Source organism: Notolepis coatsorum, assembly GCF_963971535.1.
Source record: "Notolepis coatsorum genome assembly, chromosome: 2".
Classification (NCBI taxonomy): Eukaryota; Metazoa; Chordata; class Actinopteri; order Aulopiformes; family Paralepididae; genus Notolepis; species Notolepis coatsorum.
In genome coordinates, this window is record NC_140166.1 from 154,263,334 (window position 1) to 154,287,709 (window position 24,376).

Sequence of the window (24,376 nt, forward strand, 5' to 3'; positions counted from 1 at the left end):
GAGCTGGTGCGCCTGCAACAACCTGGACCTAAATGCCCAGAAAAAACAGTGGAGATGGTGGTAGACTACAGGCCGATCATTCTGGGAGGCACCCCGGTGGCCTCTGTGGAGTCCTGCCGCTTCCTCGGCATGACACTCTCCCGGGACCTGAAATGGGAGCTGAACACCAACGCTCTCAATAAAAAGGCCCAGAAGAGGATGTTCTTCCTGCGTCAGCTGAGGAAGCTCAGGCTGCCGAGGACCATGATGATCCAGTTTTACACCTCCATCATCCAGTCCATCCTCACCTGGTTCCCTGCAGCCACAGTCAGAGAAATGGCCAAGCTGCAGCGGGTGATACGCTTGGCGGAGAGGGTGATCGGCTGCTCCCTTCCCTCCCTCGAGTCCCTACACTCCACCAGGGCCTTGAGGAGGGCAAGAAAAATCATGGCTGACCCCGCCCACCCGGGTCACGGCCTCTTCACCATGCTCCCCCACAGCAGGCGGCTACAGCCCAAGACATTAAAAACCTGTCACAGACGCCGCTTCTTCCCCTCAGCAGCTCGCCTAGTAAACGAGTCAGGTGTCCCCCTGCTCCACCCCCCCCCCCCCCCTTTATGGCGAGCTGCTAGGGCTGGGTTTTTAAACTTTGTGTTGCAACGATAACATGTCTCCAACTACTGCACATCATTGTCTTATCGTCGTCCTGTTTTGCACTTTCTTATTTATTATTCTTATTTGTAAAAAAAAAAAAAATGTATGCACTGTACTGTCGTATCACGTCCCATTGTGTTTTCAACATAATGGCGAATAAAGTCATCTGAATCTGAATCTGAATCTAGTAAGTTATATCAATATTGAAATATCATATCATATCATATCTCTTTGAATGGGGACTCGTCCGTATCTAATCGCCGTACATTGTTTTTCTTTCATATTTGATGTCACTGGTAAATTACCGACAACACATGATAGGTAAGTTATTTTCCCACTCAGACCAGCTTCTATGCATGAGTCACCCATGACTCCTTAGTTACCATGACAACCACCCACTGCTCAATTGCCAGCATTTGGCAGAGATCTTTATTCATTTCATACATCTTTAAAACTCACATTTCACCTCAGGATTCAGCAATTATAACCGACTCAAAATAAAACCATGTCACATTTAATAATTTTCTCTGAATATGTATATTTTGTATTAAGTAGTTTAGTCATCGCCTCCATCTTTAAGTGTTACAGGTGTCCCCATTCAAAACTGCCACAGTGATCAATCTCATTATATAGACTGTATATGGTTAAACTGCCAGTGATCCATCTCATTTAGGGCTGATCTCGACTAGTCAAATAGTTGACTAATCGATCGAAAGGAGCCGTAGTCGAAAAAAATGTTTAAATGTCTGAAGGTATGTGGTAACAATTACCGTAATTAAGCCAGGTAGACATAGATGTACCCACCATTGAACGTTAGAGGCCCACTCAGCCACTAGAGCGAATGCCCAACGTAACACGCTGACGCAACGTCAATTCCCACTATACTGAGATATTTTAACTAATGCTGTTGTTAGTGATACTGCTCGTAGTCCCCGTGAGACAACCGAGTTGTGTATTGGCGCAAGGGCCAGGATATCTGGGTAAACGTTGTCATTTTCCCGGCTATCCTGGAGCGTGCGGCTAATGCTAAATGCTACGATGCTGGGTTACTGTTCCTTTGATTCCCCGCAGAGGGCTGTCTTTTTAAAAGGTCTTCCCTCCTCTTAACCATTCATGCTGACGGTCAATCGGTGTCTACTGTTGGGAGTTTTGACGGAGGCTTGTTTACCTTTTCATGGGTGGATGGGCTGAGGCCTAGGGCTGGTGTGCTTTTTGTGAATCTATGAATTGTGTGCAGGACTGGTGTTGCTCTGGTCTGCATCCCCTTAACATTGTGTGTATGGGCAAGCCCATTCTGCAGTGTGTTGGTGGAGTTTTAGTTCATTTATTCATTTACCCCTTCATGGGTGCACACCACAGTGGAGGTTGCTGCATTGTGCTGCACAGTGCTTCACTAGTAGTAGTTTTTGTTGCAACCACCACTGGTGCTCCAGGTGGCATCAGTCCTTTGCCTCACATCGCGCGAGGTTTTGCCGTTATTAGCTTTGACCTAGCCACAAGCTATAACCGCAGGGAGGGCTAGGATGCTGTCAACGCTTGTTTACAGACATCTTGGTTGGATCAGTCTCCCTTTGAGGGGGTGAGAATTTTTTTCCCTCCTCACGGCTCCCCTCTCAGCAGAGGGACTTTGGTCTTTCCGCAGGAGCGTGGGCGGTATTTGACCTAGACCCCACACCGCCTCACACCGCGCAGCCAGAGGTGAGAGCACGGCCTCGCCAGCGGCTGTGCCGAGGCCCCCAACCAGCTGCCATGTTTCCCCCGCCTGAGGTACCCTGGGCACAACGTCAACAGGTGACCGCAAGGCCGACAGCCTTGGCGGCCGAGGGATCGGCTACATTAGATGAGCATGCCCTAAAAACCGTCGCCGGCTAGCTGTGTGCAGCTCGCTCTCCGGTCACTCCCCCCCCCCCCCCCCCCCCAACACCAGCGGGATAAGGGCTCTGATTTGTTTCCTTTGGTTGCGGGTCGCGTGTCTTCAATGAAGCGCAACCCCACCCGTTTTCAGGTTTGGTACAGACCCTATTGTCAGGGTCACCAGCAGTGACAGCTCTGGCCAACGAGATCCAATCTCTGTGGGCGAAGCAAGCCATCGTCGTGGTCCCAAAGGAGGACGCGATGCATGGCGTTTCCTCCCGGTATTCTCTGGTGCCCGAGAAATCGGGAGGGGGGGTGTCAGACCCATGCTGGACCTGTCCCATGGAAGGTTCAGCATTTTGACCATCTCCCACCTGTTGAACGCTGTCAGGTGGGGGCCTGGTTCTCCTCCATAGACCTGTAGGATGCGTATTCGCATCCCGATCTTTCATCCTAGGGCTTACCTACGCTTCCTTTGCAGGGTTTAGCGTATGAGTACCAGAGGCTGCCGTTCGGCTATTCTCTGGCTCCCCGCATCTTCACCAAGTGCGTGGAGACCGCACTGGGGCGTCTGCGTCGTCGGGGGTTACGAAGTGTATTCTGCCCTGGACGACGTTCTGGTCCTTGGCGGTCAGGGTAGATCGTCAGGTCTCATACCAGGCAGGTGGTGGAATTCCTCACCAGCCTGGGTTTTGCTGTAGACTGGAAGTAGAGTACTCCTCTTCCCAGTCAACGGGTGGAGTACTTGAGCTTATTCTCAGCTCAAGGTCTATATGGGCATCCCTCTCGGAGCGGCGGCGAGTGGGTGTTCTCGGCACGCTCGGGAGGTTCCATCCTAGGACGGTTACGGCGCTGTCCGTGATGCGCCTGCTCGGTATGATGGCATCTGCTCATTCCGTGGTCCCTCTTGGCCGCTTCTTCGTGAGGAGGATACAGAGGTGGTTTTCCAGTATGGAAATAGACCCGGTGAAAGGCAAGTGGAAGTGGCTAAGGTTCCCATGTCAGTACTGGGGGACCTCGCCCTCTGGGGAGGGCCTGGGGCCCTCACCAGCGGGGTCCCCATGGGCAGCAGGCTGTCACACGGCACGGTCTTCACCGACGCCTCCCTCACTGGGGGGGGGACGTGTCGGGCCAACGCTGTAGGGAGCAGCTGGCAAGACCATGCTGCCAGGTCTGCATTACATTCAATGTGTTGGAATTGAAGGCAGTCCTTCTGGTCCTCAAACGGTGTTTTGATCAGGACGGACAACATGACGTCAGCGTTGTATATCGACAGACAGGGAGGAGTACGCTCCGCCCATCTGCACCGGGCGGCGGTCGGCTGGCTATGGGCGTTTCTCCATCTGCGCAGCCTGAGGGCTCTCCACATCCCCGGCAGGGTGAATGTAGGTGCAGGTGTGATGTCGCGGGGCGGTCCTCACCCTGACGAGTGGGGATTACGTCCAGACATAGTCGGGCAGGTCTGGGACCGATTCCGTGGCCGTCCGGGATTCTGTACACTTCCCCCCCCCCTTACACCTGATAGCTCAGTTGTTGGGGTGGGTACATCAGGAGCGCGGGACTTGGTCCTGGTCGTGCCGGGCCGGGGCTCAGCTGTTTGGTCCCCGGCCCTGATTCAGATCTGTGTGGCCCCACTGTGGCCTGTTCCGTGGTCACTGCAGGCCCTCTCTCAGGCACGCGGAACTCTGTTCTGCCTTCCTGTTCTGGGGCAGCCTCTAGGCTTGGCTGCTGTCAGTGTGAATCTGGTGGGGATGCGTCTTGGCTATTCTGTGGTTAATGCTATCTGGCACGCGCGCGCTCCGTCCTCTACCACGGCTTATGCGGGTAGGTGGCATATTTTCCAAGAGTGGTGTAGAGTGGGGGGCTTGGACCCGGTGTCCTGCCCCCTGGACCATGTCCTTTCGTTCCTTCAGTCTATTTTGGGTAGACTGTCGGCATCGACGGTGAGGGTATATGCCGCCGCCGCGGCTATATCCTCTTGTCATGTGGGGTTTGAGGGCGTTACGTTGTTCAGCCACCCTCTTGTGAAGCGTTTCCTGCTTGGCGCTCAGTGTCTTAAGCCGGTGGAACATTCTCTGTCTCTGAGTTGGGACCTCCAACTGCTCCTCGGCCGGTTGTCTGAGGCCCCGTTTGAGCCTCTTGAGCAGGCGTCTTTGGAACAGCTGTCTTCAAGACTGCATTCCTGCTGGCCATCACCTCCGCTAAGCGCGTGGGTGAGCTGTGTGCTCTCTCGGTGCGGCTTGAGTGCTTGTCTATTCGTGTCAATAGCGGTGCGACTCTGAGGCCTGATCCAGTCTTCGTGCCAAAAAAATATATCCGGAGCTCTTTCGCTCCAGGAATATTGTGATTCAGGCTTTTCATCCGCCTCCTCACGCTGGTGAGTTAGAGGCAAGCCTTCACCTGTCGTGTCCCGTCCGGGCTTTGGGGGTTTACCTCAGTCGGACTCAGGACCTCAGGGCTACCGATCAGCTCTTTGTTTGTTACGGTGGCTCTCGCGCTGGTAAGGCACTGTCCAAGCAACGCCTGTCACATTGGTTGTGCGAGGGCATTGCCCTTTGCTACACGTTGGCTGGGCTGGCCCCCCCTGGGGGTGTCAGGGCGCACTCCACTCGTGTTAGGGGGGGCCTTGGTAGAGTCTGTGCTGCGGCCTCCTGGTCCTCCCCGGGTCCCTTCGTTAGGTTTTACTTCATGGACATGACTGGGGGTTCTGTCTCCCAGGCAGTTCTGAGGTCTGGGACCTCCCCTGCGTCCCGCCCTTCGGTGGGTTAGCAGGGGTGTGTGGGTGTGTGCCACGGGGTGATGTGTCACACGTGGTCCCGCCTGTGCTGTGCGTTTTTAGGGGTCTCTAGTTCCCTCTTTTTTCGCACTTTGGTGGAGTTGACTGCCGCCCCCTCTTCACTAGGAAGGGCGGGTGGACGGGACTCCCCACCCCCCTGGTAGTAGGGCTTGCGGGTCCTCAGGGGGTATATTTGTCGGGCCACGCGTCTGCTCTGCCCCATATCTCAGTATGGCGAAGAGCGAGATGCGAGGCCAGTAGGCTATATAACGAAAGGTTATAACTATAACCTAGTTATATGAGTACTGGCTGAGCGTCTCGCTCTTAGCGCGCCCTGAGGTCCCTTGGTTGGATTTTCTATGATGGAAACTTTTTCCCGAGGAAGGGCGAGTATGACCATGTCCGGTGTATTATAGGGGGACACTGGGGTGGGGCCTGGTCAAGTGCATGGGTGCATTGCTTTTGTTAATGAAGTACAGTAGGTACTGGAGATAAAGATATATCTCAGTATGGCGAAGAGCGAGATGCTCAGCCAGTACTCATATAACTAGGTTATAGTTATAACCTTTCGTTTTCTATTACATCATCATCGCAGACATCTTTACCATTTAGGCAAACAACAGGTGATGGTAAAAATAGATGAGTGTTGTGGTTAATTGTAAGAGATTCAAATCAGTCTATGTCTGAACATATACGTACATGGAGGCCTGAGTCATTTTGATTGCAATGAACCTTTAAGGAGCCGTACCAGTGGGGTCTCTGGCAGCAGGTTGGATCGGAGCCAACTCAATCAAACATGTCCAGACACACACACACACACATGACACCCTTAGCAACATGATTATGATTGGAGCATTGTTTAACCAGTAGGTTGGTATTATTCTAGAAGGAGGGGCTTATCTATGAGCATAAAAAAGAGCGTTAGTGAAGCGGAGAATCAGTCAGTCCGGCTGTCTCAGGTTTATTTGTTGTGAAACCTTTGTGAAACACAAATAAACCTTTTTGAAAACATATTCTTCAAAAGAAACTTCCAAGATTCCAGGAGAGAATCACATACTTTTAACATCACAATGTTTGAATATTTTTAGGTAAGGTCATGAAATGACTACCGTTGTCAGTGAGATGTGGATAACCAGGTCATTCACGACACAGAACCAGTTTTGGATGAAACGTTGCTGAACAAACAATGTTTTGTATCGTTTTTTTTTCTTTCTCCTGTCAAGTCCCACAACAGCACGTCTTATGAACATTGTAGTTTCGGTCGCTGAATAAAATAAAACAAAACAAACTACCAAGGGACCATCAATCCAACTTGCGTCCCGCTAGCTCTCTTTCAGCGATTGCCATAATGCTGACAAAGTCCGGTTTTGTTTTGTTTTGTTTTGTTTGAGATATTGCTGAATGAACTAAGGTAAACCATGAAGGGACCATCGATTCAGTGTGCGGTCACATCAAACACTGAATGCCCAACTTACTGCAGCGTTGCTGAATAAACTCACTAAATGATCATCATCAACCTTTATTTATACTCGAAAAGACAATTGAGGTCACCCTCATTTTCAATGTTGTCGAGACTTTACAGACATTTCAATGCACACATTTCTACAATATAACAATAATACATATGAATAACTATCTATAGTATAAAATGAACATAGGCATAACATCTGCACACAGATTGACATAATAAAAAACAATGCATAAATCGCAGACATAAGAATAGGTATAAAAGACAATAAAAGTAGTGCAATGTAAGCAGGGCCGCCTCAGGGGGTGTGCGAGCAGTGCTGTCGCACAGGGCCTCGCGGGAAGGGGGGCCTCGCAATTTTTTTTTTAATTTCTTTTTTTTTTATTTTTTTATTATATATATATTTTTTTTTTGCTGGGCCCCCCTTCACGCGAGGCGCTTTTTCCGGGCTCTTCTCGGACACACGAGGTACAGGGATCTAATGCAGCGCTATTCAGAGGAGCGAGTGGATGTCTTTTCAAAAGCAGCATGGATCAGAAGAAATTACACCGTGGGCCAAGAAAGTCTCCTTCCAACTTTACCATTGAAACTGCGTTATGGTGAGTTCATGCAATTGCAACCTATTATATTCCCGCCGTGGATCTCTCTCTCTCTCTCTCTGGAGCCAAACTGGTCGACTAGCTGTTGTAGTATGGAGTTAGTAGCTAACAGTGTGTGGCCTGGTGTCAGCGCCTGTATTGCTTTTCTCAATGTTGTAGTTTCAGTGGTAGCCGCATAGCTTGCTTCTGCGTTAGCTAATGGTTAGCGATAGCCGTGTTAGCCAGTTAGCTGTTTAGCTACGACGTTAGCTGCCGGCTGCGCACGGCACGTTAGTTTGATGCTATCAGTTAGCCTAGGCTAGAGTTAGCTGTTAGCTTGTGCTACGACCATTGACATTAGCCGTGAGAATAGCAGGGGGTTCTGGCACTCTGACTACGACATCATCTTTGACAGAAGATGTAGTTGGGCCTGCACCATGACAAGGCTCCGGCCATAGCATAGCTTATTTTTGTCCCGCCAGCGAGAGGCCTTTCGTCAACGTGAAGACCTGTGTTGCGGCCTTTCGCCCTGCGTTCCTTGGTGCAGGTAAGATGAATGAAAATGTAATGACATTACCCCACTCTTCCTTCCTTCCCCTCCCGAATGTTTTGTTAATAACGATGTTTTTTTCCAGGCAAAACATATGCTACTTCACAACATTTGGAGATACGACATGTGCTGTGTGTGAATGTCTTGGTCGTTTGTGTAGCTTGGGTAGCGTTGGGCCGTTGGCCAAAGCTGTGTGTGGCCTGGTGTCACAGTACCTGGCTAGCCTATTTAGCTGATGTCGGCCATTGGATCCTTGCTGCTTTGTTTTCTCTGGTATAGACCCTCTTCTCTTTGGATTTAAGTGTTGATCTTTGTCCTTTTGGATCTCTCATACATGCTCTCTTTCTAACACACACACACATGACAAACACACATGCTCTCTCTCTCTCTCTCTCTCTCTCTCTCTCTTTCTAACACACACAGTCTGCCTATGGCGGCCTTTCTCGATGGCTAGGCTGTGCTCGCTGAGTGTACCTAGTCAAGGATCTTCAGTCACAGTGCTCAGGTATTCTGCCACTGTGTACTCTCTGTTTAGGGCCAAATAGCATTTCAATTTCTTTCCAATGTGTCTCTCTCTCTCTCTCTCTTTGGATTTAAGTGTTGATCTTTGTCCTTTTGGATCTCTCATACATGCTCTCTCTAACACACACACACACACGACAAACACACATGCTCTCTCTATCTCTCTTTCTAACACACACAGTCTGCCTATGGCGGCCTTTCTCGATGGCTAGGCTGTGCTCGCTGAGTCTGTACCCAGTCAAGGATCTTCAGTCACAGTGCTCAGGTATTCTGCCACTTTGTACTCTCTGTTTAGGGCCAAATAGCATTTCAATTTCTTTCCAATGTGTCTCTCTCTCTCTCTCTCTCTCTCTCTCTGTACACTGTATATTGACTGTAGAACGGGAGCTCTCTCTCGCTCTCTCTCTTGCTATATGTTGACTGTATCATGCCCAGCCTCGGGCAGCGCTATTATTTAAGAATATGTTGACTGTATTTTTTTTTACCTTTGGGGGGGGGGGGGGGGGGGGGGCTCGGGGGCCACCCCATCTCTAAATGGCAGTGAAAAGCCACTAGTATCTGTTCTCTCTTTGATCCTCCTATAATATATTCTAATATGATGCTCGTTGTATCTGACAAAGACTTTTAGATTTTAGTTAGCAAACATTGTACACTTTTGGTTTTGGCTACAATGAACCCTTAAAGGGGATTATACAATGGCATGTACATTTCTCTATTCTGATTGGCTGAAACAGTCAAGTTACACGTGGTTATTTGTCATAACCCCACGCTCTTGGTCTCAGGACCCGCCCACAACCGAATTACTATCACTCTGCCGTGCGAGTTTTTAGAAGTGAAAGCAAGATGGCCGGCAATAAACGTTACGAATGTATATGTTGACAGCGTCTTAACGACAAAATGAAAAACGATTCTATCACGGCAAATGTGTCCTTTTCTTACGCAATGTTGGATTATGTAATTAGTGGGTCATGAGTCATTGTGGAACAAAATAAAAATTGCAGGAATTGATTGATTGATTGATAAAAAGTTTTTTACCTACTTTCTATAGAAGCAGCTGGGAGGTGCGCTGTTTTAAGTGAGCGTGGATTATTGAATTGATTTATTGATTGATTGCAAATTGTATTACTGTCCACCTTGTTTCCAACCGGTTAAGCTTGGCGACTCTTTCGAAGTCGCCCTCTTTCAAATTTGGTTATGCTTAGAGTTTGTCTTTAGAGCAGGGCGATAGACCACCAGCACTGATTCCAAACTCTAAGCATAACCAACTTCGAAAGAGGGCGACTTCGAAAGAGTCGCCAAGTTTAACCATACAAACCGGAAATGGATCTAGCCGATCGACGTCAAATAAGTGGGATCTTTTTCCTCCAGTCTCATCGGCGAACGGTAAGAGGACAGTAACGTTATTTTCAAGGCGATTGTACATTTCTTTATTTACAAACCATCTGATCAATAAATCAACCCATACTACATAAAGCATTTACTGACGATCACGGAATTATAAACGACCCCCCCCCCCCCGTTCATCCGCGCATGATGAGTCATAACGTTTAGGATCATGTACAGTTGAAATTTTTAATATAGCGTGTATCGGCAATAAACGGCAGTTGATAATCTATATATGCGTTTATGCCTATAACTCACGTTCTAGGAATTACTGCAGAAAACGATAAAAACATACTTATATTCTAGACGGTATTTTTGGAAGAATCTATGAATGAAAAAGTATTAACGTTCCTACATCCTGAACGATAGATAATCGATGTTGAATGGGCCATAGTAATGTCAATTTAGCAATACAATTTAAAAAGTTATAGCCTGCAAAGAAGGTGAACATCCCCATAGGCTTAGAGTGGTGGCAGAGATGGGCATGATAGGGGCAAACTGCGTGGCAGTTAATGTGTTAAAACAGCGCACCTCCCAGCTGCTTCTATAGAAAGTAGGTTAAAAAAGATATTTCCTCCTATAGGGCAGAGACAACTTTTTTTACCTACTTTCTATAAAAGCATCTAAGAATGAAGTTCTATAGAAAGTAGGTTAAAAAAAATAAAAGTTGGATGTGTTAGTTTGTTGGATGTATTAGTTGAGAGACAGTTGGATGTGTTAGTTTGTTGGATGTCTTAGTCGAAAGACAGTTGGATGTGTTAGTTTGTTGGATGTGTTAAGTTGAGAGACAGTTGGGCGGCTAAGTGGCACAGTGGGCAAAATGCTCGCCACTAACGCAGGATATGCTGGGTTCGCATCGCATCGAATCGTGGTCAAATGAAGAGAGTTCATGATGCATTGAACCGTTGCCTGAAGAATCGTAATCGAATCGAATCGTTATGAGGTCAAATATTTACACCCCTAGTAGCCTCCAGATTCTACTTTTAAGGAAGCATGGGCCAACGTGCTGGCATCTTTATTATTTTTCATATGCTGTGAGAGAGGCCTGGGGGAGGAGGAGTTCTGGTCGATATGGGGGAGAGAAACATTATGTCTAATAAAGGTCATGGCCGTGGTGTTAATAAAAGATAATGCAGTGCAGAGGGAATACCTCACATGTAGCTAGCTCTATATACTGTAGGTTCTCAAGAAATGTGTGGCAGACATTGGTGATTAAATAAGCTGCATGGAGCTACACTGAGTAGCTCATAAAGCAGCTCATAAAGTCTACTACTCTGACATGCTGTTATTGTAAAAACACACACTCAACCACAGAAGAGACCTCTCTCTCTCTCCTCTCTATCTCTCTTCTGTGCAGCAACCAACCAGCAGGGGGGGGTAATGAATTGATATAGTGACAGTATCTCATGTCACTGTCCTCTCTTATTTCCTCCAGCCCTAGACCTCCTCTCTTCCCCTCTCCTCTCTTTTCATCTACTGCCCTCTCCTCTCCTTTCCTCTATTCTCCTCTTCTCTCCTTCCCTCTCTTCTCACCTTCTCTCTTCTACTCTCCTCTCTTCTCATATCCTCTCCTCTCCTCTCATCTGCCCCTCCTGATGGGAAAGGCCAACATACTCTGGAGAATATGTACCAGTGAAAGGGAGTAGAGAGAGAGAGAGAGAGGGATAGAGAGAGAGGGAGAGGTGGGTAGCAAGTACAAGGGAGAGGTACTGTATTATATAAATAGACATAACGACGATTTTTTGTTTTTTTTAAATACATTGTGTGTGTGTGTGTGTGTGTGTGTGTGTGTGTGTGTGTGTGTGTGTGTGTGTGTGTGTGTGTGTGTGTGCGTGCGTGCGTGTGTGTGTGTGTGCGTGCATGCATACGTGCGTGCGTGCATACGTGCATGCGTGTGTGTCCGTGCCTATGTATCGTGAGTCTATGAGCATGCATGTGTAAGGCTGGGGTGGGATGGAGAAAGAGATAGCGAAATGTGAAAGAGTGAGAGAGAGAGATAGAGAGATAGAGATAGAGAGAGAGAGAGTCAAGGAGAGAGAGGTAAAGAAATGGTGAAGGACAGAGATAGAAAGAGAGAGAGAGAGAGACAGAGAGAGAGAGAGAGAGATAGAGAGATAGAGAGATAGAGAGAGAGAGAGAGAGAGAGAGAGAGAGAGAGAGAGAGAGAGAGAGAGAGAGAGAGAGAGAGAGAGAGAGAGAGAGAGAGGTAAATAAAAGGTGAAAGACAGAGACAGAGAGAGAGAGCGAGAGGTAAAGAAAAGGTGAAAGACAGAGTCAGAGAGAGAGAGAGGTAAAGAAAAGGTGAAAGACAGAGTCAGAGAGAGAAATAACGAGAGGTAAAGAAAAGGTGAAAGACAGAGTCAGAGAGAGAGAGAGAGAGAGAGAGAGCTAGAGAGAGAGAGAGAGAGGGAGGTAGAAATAAAGCACTATAATACATAATGTTTCCATCAGTGCTTGGCTGTGTCACCTCTGTCAGCTGTTAAAAGGCCAGTGTCAGTCAGAAGCTTGTTTGGCTTGGCACCAGCCACTCCACTCTGTTGCCCCCGGCAACCTGACACCAGCACCCGCATCATCACTACGGGACTGAGACGTATACCGTGTTTCTGAAGCAGCTGTGCTCAAGGTCCTCGAGGGGGTCCCTGGGGGTCCCCAGCAAAATGTGAATAGTTTAATTATATCCCTGTGAACGACATGTTTGTTCAGTCCCCGAGATTATTCAATGACAAAAAGGGAGTCCACACACGTGAAAGCAATTTAACGGAATCATTTATTTTAACCTATATAACAAACAAACAATCAAATAAACAATTAATATGTATGGATAAGAATCAGTGATGAATGCAGTGTATGGATGAGTGGATGGTGAAGTGTGGTGCAGTGTGGTGTAAGTAGGACAAAGATAACTCAATGGGTGGTGGATAACCTGGTGAAAGGAGATGGAGAAGAGAGAGAGAAGGCCGTTTTTCATGTCTGGTTATTTTTAGCATGGTGTTATTCACTGTCAAAGTCATAAAAAAATCATTATTTATATTCTCCTTTGTTTCATCAAAATTTACTCAAGCCTAGTAACATACACAATATTTCTGACACTGGGAATACATTCTCTAAGATCCATAGGTGTCCCTAGATACCAAGAACATGCAAATGGACATTGTAGAAGTGGAGCAATCTTCCATTTACTTAGGTATTTCACTGTATGCCTTGTATGCCGTGACAAATAAAACTCTTGACTTGACTTGTATGTACTTTTAGGTGGATTTTCAGAAGATAGGGCTAGGGCTTAATAGGTTAACCAGAGACACTTTTATAGACAGGCAGCTCTCAATGCCCAGGTGAGTCTAATTGGGCTGACGAGCCACACCCACTCTGGCATGCTCCCTAGAGAGGCAGCAGACTCACCAATAAGCAGGCAGAGTAGGGGCCATCACACATCCTAGCATCGCGAGACGTCAAATCATGCGACCACCATTTACATTTCTCAAAAACTGATAATGTGATTCTTACAAAACCTGACGTGTGGCACCTAGTGGCCAGGGTTTCATACGGTTATATAAAGACAGCTGTTTAGCTGAACCGTTTCAACAGATTAAGGGGTCAAAAGGTGCCATTGAGAATTCGGGCCGTTTCGAGAACATCATACGTATAGTTTCACTAATACCACAAAACTTCTATTAGAGTTATTTTTTTCGATTGCATGAACACTAAAATCAAAAGTATTACACAATTATCAAAACCTTACAAGGAGCAAAACATCTGCCCATATTTGCACAACTAAAAGCACAATGTCAGCCTCACACTTTTTGCAAAACAATACACACAGTGATTTGCAAAACACTAAACACACTTGCATTACATTAGACACAGAATGTCAAATTACCACACATACAGTATGAACCAATTGGTTAAACACAGCCATCAGGTGCACAGTCGCATGGTTGCTTAATTGTAGACACACCAATCAGGTTTAATCATTATAAAAATGCAGCAGGTGAGTTCACCTGTCTTCAACCAAAATGGAAGTACACAGATAATGTGCAAATTTAAAAAAATTGACCAAATGCCCTCGAAAATCAGTTAAGGGGGGCAAGAAAAGCCCCCGACAGTTTACTAATTATATATATAATTATATATATGCTCTACAGTGCGAGCATTTCCCTCGTATTTGCCCCTAATAAATGTGTGTGTGCGAACCGGAAAAATAATTTACTTGCAGTGAGCGAGACGAGTGAAGATTACAAAACAGCTCCGCTGTTAATAGTTCAGAAACTGGACTGAAATTCAGTTTTTGGGTGGAATGCAAGGAGGGAGGGAGGCGGGGCCCGCTGCGTGTTACAGGTACTTGAGAGGTGCGAACACAGACAGACAGAGAGCTCTGCTTTCAGCAAGCATGCATAGTTACACTGCTATCTTAATGTTAGCAAGCTAAGCATCTGCATAGCGCAACCTGTGTAACGTTAAGTAACTTGTGTTCGGCGGGGAAAGACTGTTCCATTTGTAACACAACTCCAAAGAATAACATCCAAATCCGATCCCGATGCGCATTTCCTTCATTCCACAGCGCTGAGCTCGCATCGTATTTCATTGATCGATCTGGCCAGAGACTATACTCACAAACGTTCCAGTGCTGTCTTCGGGGTGATTTTAATCCAAACGTCCATACAAAACTTGTATTATGAAATAATTCTGGGATGTCTGACTATTTCCCTATGCATTGGTGCGAGTTCAGCTGACAGTCCATAGAGTCCATGACCATGACATAAGTTCATGAGATGCTCTGTTCTTTTGTTGTGTTTGAGGTGGATGTTGTTGCGTGTGTGGGGTTTTTCATGTATCAATTTGAAACAAGCCTCTTGACTGTTGGAATTAGGGATGTTAAAAATAAAATAGCTAATAATATTATTCAATATTAGACATTCATTGATCCAGAGGCAACCGGCTATTCATCTGCTATTTGTAAGATATATCAAGACAACAACACAACTTGCCCTCAGAGACAATCATATTTAATCTATTCAGATAGAGTATGTATGTATTATTTACAGATAATTGAAGGTACCTCAAAACATGAAACCAAGCCATCTCACCGTGTGTGTGTGTGTGTGTGTGTGTGTGTGTGTGTGTGTGTGTGTGTGTGTGTGTGTGTGTGTGTGTGTTACTTGAACAATTGTCACTGTGCTCCTAAATTTCTGTGTGCTCCTAAATTTGTATTTAGATTTTATTTATTAACATTTTATTTAGGAGCACATGTGCTCCTTGGGAAAAAGGTTAGCGTAGAGCCCTATATATGGAGACATTAACATTACGTTATCAAACATAGGGACGAAGACTGTAAAAAAAAGTGTCAACAATGTTTTATAATCTTTATGTTAATTTTCATTATACAAATGTTGTGCCCCCGAAATACAAAAAAAGCCCCCGAAAATCAATTAAGGGGGGCAAAAAAAGCCATTGAATTTTTTTTTTAATTTCTAACCCTGCCATATACCCAAATCAGTCAACATGACAACATGGAGAATCACAACAAGACATGTCCCAGTTTCCCATACATTCTCTGGCCAGATCCAGCTAGGCGAAGATATAATGCCTAATATTTTATGTACTCTATTTTAATTTAGTTTTCTGTTTTACTGTAATTGTAACCTGTACTGGATACAGTATTTTATGTGTGTCTGATATTTGCTGAGCTTATAGTGTTATATACACTACTGTAGTAGCATGGAAACTGGGATGTTTTGTTGTGATTCTCCATGTTGACATGTTGATTGATTTGGGTATATGGAGAGAAATAAATTATATTTTCATCAGTCTGCACCATTGGTCTTGTGTAGTGTTTGGTGAATTTATTGTATATTTGCTCATGCTCTGTGTACTTACAGTACTCTAATCACTGATAAGTAGAATTGCTAAAAGTGTTTTAGGTTAAGCACAGCAGTGTGTAACTGGTTCAAACAGAATTAAGTCATATGAAACATGTGTTTCATGCAACACAATTGGATTTTTATAAATGAGTGTATAGTTTTCACAAGAGTGTTTAATTTAGCAAAGGATCTGAGGTGTTCTGCTAATTGTGTGTAGTGTTTTGAAACATCGGGCGCTGCTTTCAAAATCGTGCTTAAGCAATCGGAAAAAAAAATGTAATAGCCCAGGCTTTTATTTCCTTCAAACACTGAACTCACCCCTCCTTTATTTGGGACAAGCGTCCTCTGATTCCCTTTGCTCAGCAAAGACGGGAAATATCCAATTGTTTATCTAAACCGGTATTTAATATTTCTTGTATGACATGTACCAGCATGTACACATCAAAATAAAGAACTGACTATTCATCTTCTAGGGGTTATTTAATTATTACCACTTCACCGCACCGGATCCCCAGATTCCCCTTAGGAAAAGATGGCTGATAAGGCTCTTTTCCAGTAATGCCGCATGGATACCAAGATTGATGGCATCCTGCTAAATGACAGAAAATGTGATTAAATAAATACATTGGTGACATATAGCTGTGGCTCAGGAGGTGAAGCCACATAATATGTACATTAAAAACATTTTAAAAACTGCTTTGTTTTTATATTAGCTTTAATGTCCTTCTATTTCTCTGTTTCTTTCTGGCTTAAACATCTAGCCCAGGGACTACAACTGAAAACTAGCAACCCTGCTAATATTGGCATATTTACAGTTTTTTATTTGTATTCATTTATAAATGTGTAACTGTTGATTGATATGCACTGTCCCATATCAAATAAACTGAGTAAACTAAACTAAACTTTGCAGCGTCAATGGCAACCAGATAGACAATCAATATAGACCAGGCTTCTAATTAAGACCTGCCTTTATTTGTCAAAACACGCAAACACGTCTTTATTTGGGACATAACATGGGTCTATTTGGGACTCTGCTCTTAATTGAAGTTTTAGATCTTTTTCACTCAGCATTTTGCATTTCGTTTTTGCATGGAGTACATTTTAGTTTTGTATATTGTATATTTTGGGGGCACCCAAGTGGCGACCCATGTAACGCGCTGCGTCGCGAAGCGGCCGACCCGAGTTTGATTCCTGGATCCGGCGTCCTTTGCCGAATGTCTTCCTCCCGCTCTGTCTTCCGTTCTTCCTCTCTCTCTCTCTCTCTCTCTCTCTCTCTCTCTCTCTCTCTCTCTCTCTCTCTACCGGACTGCCCGGTAGTACAAACTAATTAAAAAATATCTACCAAAAAAATAACATAATTTATATTGTATATTTTGTATAGTGTGTTTGGTCTTTATTCTCTTACTTTTTGCTGTATGAAGCACAATCTCAGGAGGCTCATACAGAACCAAGCATTTCACTATAATGTACACGTACCTATTATGTGACAAATAAAACAAAACTTGAAACTTGAAACTTGGAAGTTAATACAATGAAAAGAGACCTAGGTTCTAATCCTAGGTATCATTCTGTCTCTCCAGGACAGCTTTACTCCCCAGACTCATTAACAAACAACACTAGCAGCTACCAGCCTGCGTGTGGAACCACAACGTTATCACTGACACTACAGCCACTTTGCACCCACACTGTGATTACTACATTGTGATTATTGAATTGTAAATTAATGCAAATGTCTTTTTATCATTGTTATGCTGCAATAAAAAAAAAATATTTACCCTATTTTTGAAAGATGCGACAATAAGATGACAATAAGATGACTTAATGTTATTTACCCCCGCTTACAATAGGGAGGTGTAGTGGTTACGTTTTTCAAATTTCTTTAATAGTTGTCATACAGAATACTTTTATACAAAATGCTTCTTACTGTTACGCTCCAGAGACTGTGCTAGACAAGATAAGTATGAAATAAAATAAAATAGTATAGCATGTAAAATAGAAGTAAAAATAGAAGTCACAGTGTTCAGTATAGACATATGTACAACGTTCGATGCAGAATAGAAGTAACTGAGTTACCATACAATATACAATATACTATGCAATGTACTAATATATAATACTATATAGTGCAAAGCAGAAATGGGATGAGGTACAATTTAGGTACAATTTACAGTAAGGTGTACGAGTTGTAGTGCAAATCCTTTACCAATAAATATAAAGTGTGTTTAGGTGATCTAAAGTGTGGAGAGTGGGTGCTGCAGTGTGTTGTTTGTTTAAAGTAAGTGTGTGCGTGTGGATGTGTGTGCTGTGTGCATTTGATGGTTGTTGCATAGTGTTTATTGTTCGTTGAGCAGCCTGATGGCCTGGGGATAGAAGCTTCTTCTGAGTCTTTCTGTGCTCGCCATGAGACTCCGGTATCGCTTGACTGACCGCAGCAGTTCAAAGAGGCAGTTGTTTGGGTGGCTGGAGTCCTTGATGATTCTCTTAGCCTTACCCCTGCACCGCTTGTTGTAAATGTTCTGGAGGGTGGGAAGCCCCCCTCCAATTGTGCGTTCGGCTGAACGTGTCACTCTCTGTAGTCTGCTTCGGTCTTGTGCAGTGCTATTCCCAAACCAGGAGGTGATGTTGCCAGTCAGGATGCTCTCTATTGTACATGAGTAGAAGTTCTTAAGGATCTTCTGACTGACTTGGAACTTCCTTAGGCGCCTGAGGAAGAGGCGTTGTCGTGCCTTCTTCACAACACTGTCAATGTGTGTGGTCCATGTCAAGTCCTCGGATATGTGGGCTCCGAGGTACTTAAAACTGTTCACTCTCTCAACCGGTGCCCCGTCGATGCTGAGGGGGCTGTAGTCCCTGACCCCCGACCTCCTAAAGTCCAATATCATCTCCTTTGTTTTGCTGACATTCATTGTTGTTTCCCGCGCGGTCCACCCCACTTGAAATTGAAATGTATTCTCAATGGACACATTTCTAAATCGTCTCATTTAAAACAAATAAAGCGTTCACTGAGAAACTACACAATGGCCGTGATGTGTATTAGGCGACAGCACTGAACGACAGGTGTTCTACTGGTAGGTGTAGTTATTTTTTAACTACAAATTAAACAACCCATTAACTAACTTTATTTCAACCAAAAATGCTTAAACAATAATGGTAGTGATAGAAGGGAACTCATTTTGTGCAAACAATTTTAAACTTGCCAATGTTCATGAGGCAGAATTATTACAATAGCCGATAATACATTTTCCCAATGATAAATCCCTATACGGGTGGCGCACGGAGGAAACTAAAGTGACGTCAGACTACACCTCCCTATAGAGACAGATAGTTATGGAATTCTGGACATTATCATATATAGTAACTATATCTTCTTAGATGAGGTCCCTGGGACAGAATCTTGTCAAATGGGGGTCCATGGCCAATAACGTATGAATCCCTGGCATGAGAAGGTTTGAGAACCCCTGTGTAATGTGATGGATCAAGACCATGATGAGCACAGTTTGCACTTTTTGTTTGGGGGTTCACAGCTGTGCAAGGTTTGTACAAGCCAAGGTGTTAGACGGGGTAAGATGTTTTCATGCTTCATTTTCCAATAGACCACCGCAACACTTCTGAAATCATGGCAGAGAGAGTGGAGGGAGGTAATCAATGAATGTGGACGAGAGCCTTGACATTAAGTGGTTGTAGCTACGGCTGTGGGGGGTGCTGGAGACATGATCCAATTGTATACGCCTGAGTCTCCTGAACACGGAGCGAACAATTGCAAGTCGATCGGCATTTCATTTTCTCGGCCGAGCTATAGTCACTTTCCTGCACCTACTCCAAACGCTGTATGCGCAGATTGCCCACGGAGTCTAGGTTCATCAATATGCGCATGCATAGTTCGGGAGTAGGTGCGGGAAAGCGACTATAGCTCGGCAGAGAAAGTGCCATTTTTGCACTTCCCATAGTCAGGATGTCAGCTAACCTCAGCGACTGAAAATGGGACATGGCATTTTAAAGGAACCCGCCAACGTTATGGGAAATGCGCTTATCGTCTTCTCCAGAGTCAGACAAGAAGATAGATACCAATGTCCTTGTGTGTTCAGTAGAAAGCTATGCGGCTGCAAGCTAGCCTATCTTAGCACAGACATTTTGGAAGCGGATATGGCCCAGCTAGCCTAGCCGATGGCCTCTCCCGGTTTTAAGCTAGGCTAGTGGTCCGGACTCGCGGTTAGCTGCTCTGCCCCTAGTGGCAGTTAACATGCATGGCACTTTCACTCACGTTTGCAGAATCTGCAATCATTCTTAGCATCCGTGACACTATGTGCAGTTGTTTACTGGAAAACCAGATACCATCAAATACCTTTTTGCCATCAAAAACTAAAAACAAAACATTGTGAGATTGCCCTAACTCGGCGTGTCATGGATACATTGATGCAAAAGGCAGTGGTCCAAAACCATTGATGAAATGTACATATATTGATTCAGATTGTTGAAATGTCATATAAGAAACAGGTCGTTCAGAATGCTAATTTTATGGAATGATGGTTCAGGGTTTTTGGTTGAATAGGTGCTGTCATGGCGTCCTGGCAGTTGTTCCATCACTCACTGTCAACGGAGCAGGTCCAGGATTTGTCTCCTGATCATCACTAGAGTCTCTCTGCCGTTCACCTTAGACTTGTCCATATTGATGAATCAAAACTGAGCTAGAAATAACATTATGTGAATTATATGCTAGGGTGGATTTTCCCTTTGTGGGAATATCTTAGTCTATAGTTCTTTACACACATGTGCACATGTGTGCACACACATACAGACCACACACACACACACACACACACACACACACACACACACACACACACACACACACACACACACACACACACACACACACACACACACACACACACACACACACACACACACACACACACACACACACACACACACACACACACACACACACACACACACACACACACACACACACACACACACACACACACACACACACACACACACACACACTCAAGGACAGGGGCACATGTGTACAAACACACATGCAGGCCAGGCACACACATACATGCAGACACATGTTACAGCAACACCTATAGCGCTGCAGCCTTGGTGGATGCCTACAGTCTACGGTGCTACACTGCACACAACCTCTTACACTATACATACTGTACAAAACCATTTCACTCTCTGGCACAAGCTATTCAGTGCAACAACATCCCAAGGTCACGTTGGCAGAATTTATTAAGACAGTGTACAACCCATCCGTTACCTGCCTTTTGAAGCGCCGGAAGGCTTCAAATGATTACTCTCTCACGGAATGTTAATAGGAAATTGACCGGAGGCAGAAGATGAACAGGCACATTTAAAATGACGGTACTTTGTTATTCTGTAAACCTCCCGTATATATAATATAATGTATTAGGGGTGTAACGGTACACAAAAACCACGGTACGGTACGTACCTCGGTTTTAAAGTCAAGGTTCGGTACGGGTTTTCGGTACAGTGGGGGAAAGTTTGGCTTTCCATGTTCCACTCAGGGGTGATGTAGTGTGCAGTAACTAATTGTACTTGTATGGCTGTCAACGAATATTCTATATCGAAATTAATAATCGACGTGTAAAAATAAAAATAAATAATTATAATAATTATTTATAATAACCGGTGGGCGGTCGTTAGTGGTTAACATACCGTTGTATTCATTCGGTACACTACACAGCCGTTCGGTACGGTACACACTGAAACGGTTCGGTACGGATACGTGTACCTTTACACCCCTAATATATATATATATATTATAAAAAAAATCAACTTTACGGAATAGAAAAGGAAACGTTGGGGAGATGTCAAACCGTAGCACACGTCCCCAGCTGATAACCTGCCAGTCGCGAATAAACACCTTACAAGCACTACACACCTGACACTGAACCCCCCCCTCCTATCCGCCCTATCAACCTGCTGTCAAACATCAACTGGCTCAGTCACTCATCCGTGACACCCCGCCCCCGTTGGCCCCGGAAACCCTCCCTTCCAGAAACATCTCCCCTCGGTATCAGCGATACTTCCCCCGCCAGTACACATGCTTTTTTGACACAGTCGGAGAACTGACGAACCGCGTGAAGAAGAGGAACGGGCGTGTTGGGGGAGCAAGCAAAGCGACTTATACATAACTTAAACAAACGTTCTGTATACCTTCCTCCATGTGCAAAAACGTCATGGTATTCATCTCCCCGTGACAAAGGTGATGTATAAGTTTAGGGGGGGGGGGGGGTGCAGGGGACATGTCTCACTCTATATTGAAAAGAAGGTCAATTTGTCCCCCTCAAAGAATAGAGCTAATGTGTGAAAGACGACCCCCTCCCCAAATGAGGTAAAAGAAAATAAGAGGGTTAATAAAACAACATTTATAAATCCTTCTTACCTGTAACTATATATTAACCAACAATTTACGACATCCTTACACGGACAATACCATCTCAACCTTGCAGACATGCCTCTCATAACTAACTATACACCAGAATGCAGGAAATTAAGCTAAAATCTTCCAGGGGGAGGATCACCAGACCCCCCCACTTAACCCTTTCACTGCCGCACTACCAAACAGTTAACCCTTTCACCGTGACAATATACAGAAGGTTAACCCTTTAACTGCCAACAGCAGCAGGTTAACCCTTTCACTGCCACACTACAGAAGGTTAACCCTTTACTATCACACTACCGATGGTAGTAAAGGGTTAACCTTCTGTAGTGTGGCAGTGAAAGGGTTAAAGTGCCCCCCCCCATGTTGAAACCAAAGCTACGCCTTTGTATATCCTCTACTGTACAGCCCACACTTTGCCACCGATAACGTACCTGTATATTTACCGTGTGATCTTCCTATTTTTAACCCTTTCACCACCACCACACTACCAAAATGGTTAACCCTTTCACTGCGACAATACAGAAGGTTAATAATAACCCTTTCACCACCACACGACAAATGATTAACCCTTTCAATACCACGCTACAGAAGGTTAACCCTTTACTATCACACTGTGTGGGTTGGGTTAACCTCCTGTAGTGTGGTAGTGAAAGGGTTAAAGCATCCCCCTGCTCCTGCACTGAGATAAACCGCAGAGAGATTGAAATCTACAAACCGTCCTCCTCCTTAACTTGGCTGCAGGAACAAATGTGTTTCCTCTCATCAGAACCTCTCCCTTTCCTCTTTACACATCTGACTCGCCACAAGTAGAGACAGACACGTGTGGGACGGCGCTGTAATTGTTACGGTATACGCGTGTCATCCCTTCTCTGTCTTATACAATTTTTTTTTTTATCCACTTTTTCTCCCATTTTCTATATTTTTCTTCCATCCCAATTTCGTATATCATCCAATTCAACCCTCCCCTGTCACGAACGCTGTTTCTTGCCTCCCACAAGCCGGCTGCAATGTGGACTAAGTCATACATAGCACAAGTCCCCTCCGGTACTTGAGGTAACAGCAGTCGCATCTTTTCACCTGCGCAGCTCGATCTCTCAGTGGCGAGGAGTAACGCGTGGGAGGCTCACGCTGCCCCCGACACTTCCTGATTCTACTGCGCAGGCGCACCAACCGACCTGTAGGAGTCGCTGTCCACAACGCCCGATCCCCACCCATCAGTTTCCCACCCCCTAATACGGCCAATGTGTATTAGTATGAACGACCAGCTAAACTGAAAGCAATGTGGAGCGCTGGGCTCGAACAGGCGAGCCCAGCGTCTCCGCATTCGTGGCGAGCGCCTTGCCCACTACGCCACGTAGCCGCCCTCTGTCTTATACAATTTAAACGAAGATTTAAACGTTGAGATCTTTTCTCTGACTTGTCCCGTGTATGAATGAATGATCTTTATTGTCATTGTCACAATGTTACAACAAAATTTAAAATGCAGCCCTAGGTGCTAGCAGTCACACAGTCCTAGATAATAAAAACACAGTCCTAAAACACAGTATTAAAATAATAAAGACAAGGGTAAGACATAATAGACATAAACAGGGGGGCTATAAAAGAAAATTGCACTATTCCCTTAGCGTTGTGTGTATGTGTGTGTGCGTGTGCGTGGGGGGGGGGGGGTGCAGGGGAGATTTCCTGATATAACCCACACAGTTCACAGTGGCAACGCCCGCTCCCCCCCCCCCCCCCCCCTGCGACCCGATTTCCTAATACAACTCACCTGTATATCTTGTACTTTGTGGTGAATCCTTGCTGGTAGCGATCCTTGAAATCGACAAACTCCTGCGAGTGGTGAAAAGGTCCCTTGTCCGAGAGGAGCCAGCTCAGGGGCCCCGAGGCCCCGCCGAGGCCCCCAGTCCCGGCCCCCGCGCCGGCCCCCAACGACACGCGGCTCAGGAGCAGGCTTGGTAGTAAGCATTTCCATAGAAACATGAGGAGGGCCACCGGTCTAGTGAAGGAGATGCAGGGGCCACTCATGCTTCGTCCCCCAGCCCCGGTGAGTCCTCATTCTCCCCCCGCGCACTCTGGCCGAGTCCTGGCGGAGAGGGAGGGTTGGGGAGGGGAGGGGATAGAGGGAGGGAGGGAGGGAGGGAGGGGGAGTGAGGGAGGGAGGGAGGGAGGGAGGGAGGGAGGGAGGGAGGGAGGGAGGGTTGGGGAGGGAGGGAGGGAGGGAGGGAGGGAGGGAGGGAGGGAGGAGGAGGAGGAGGAGGAGGAGGAGGAGGAGGAGGAGGAGGAGGAGCAGGGGAGAGGTGAGAATGGGAGGAGGAGGAGGGGAGAGGCGAGAAGGA

General features: G+C 45.7%; 1 pseudogene across 1 annotated transcript in view; it reads right to left on the reverse strand.

Annotated features, from left to right (window-relative positions):
- LOC311223577 (BMP/retinoic acid-inducible neural-specific protein 3-like) overlaps positions 1-24,065 on the reverse strand; it is a 262,252-nt pseudogene extending 238,187 nt beyond the window's left edge. Inside the window, exon 1 of the transcript in view lies at positions 23,809-24,065. The product of the transcript in view is annotated as a BMP/retinoic acid-inducible neural-specific protein 3-like (transcript). The remainder of the gene's footprint in view (positions 1-23,808) is intronic.
- Between the last annotated feature and the right edge of the window lie 311 nt (positions 24,066-24,376).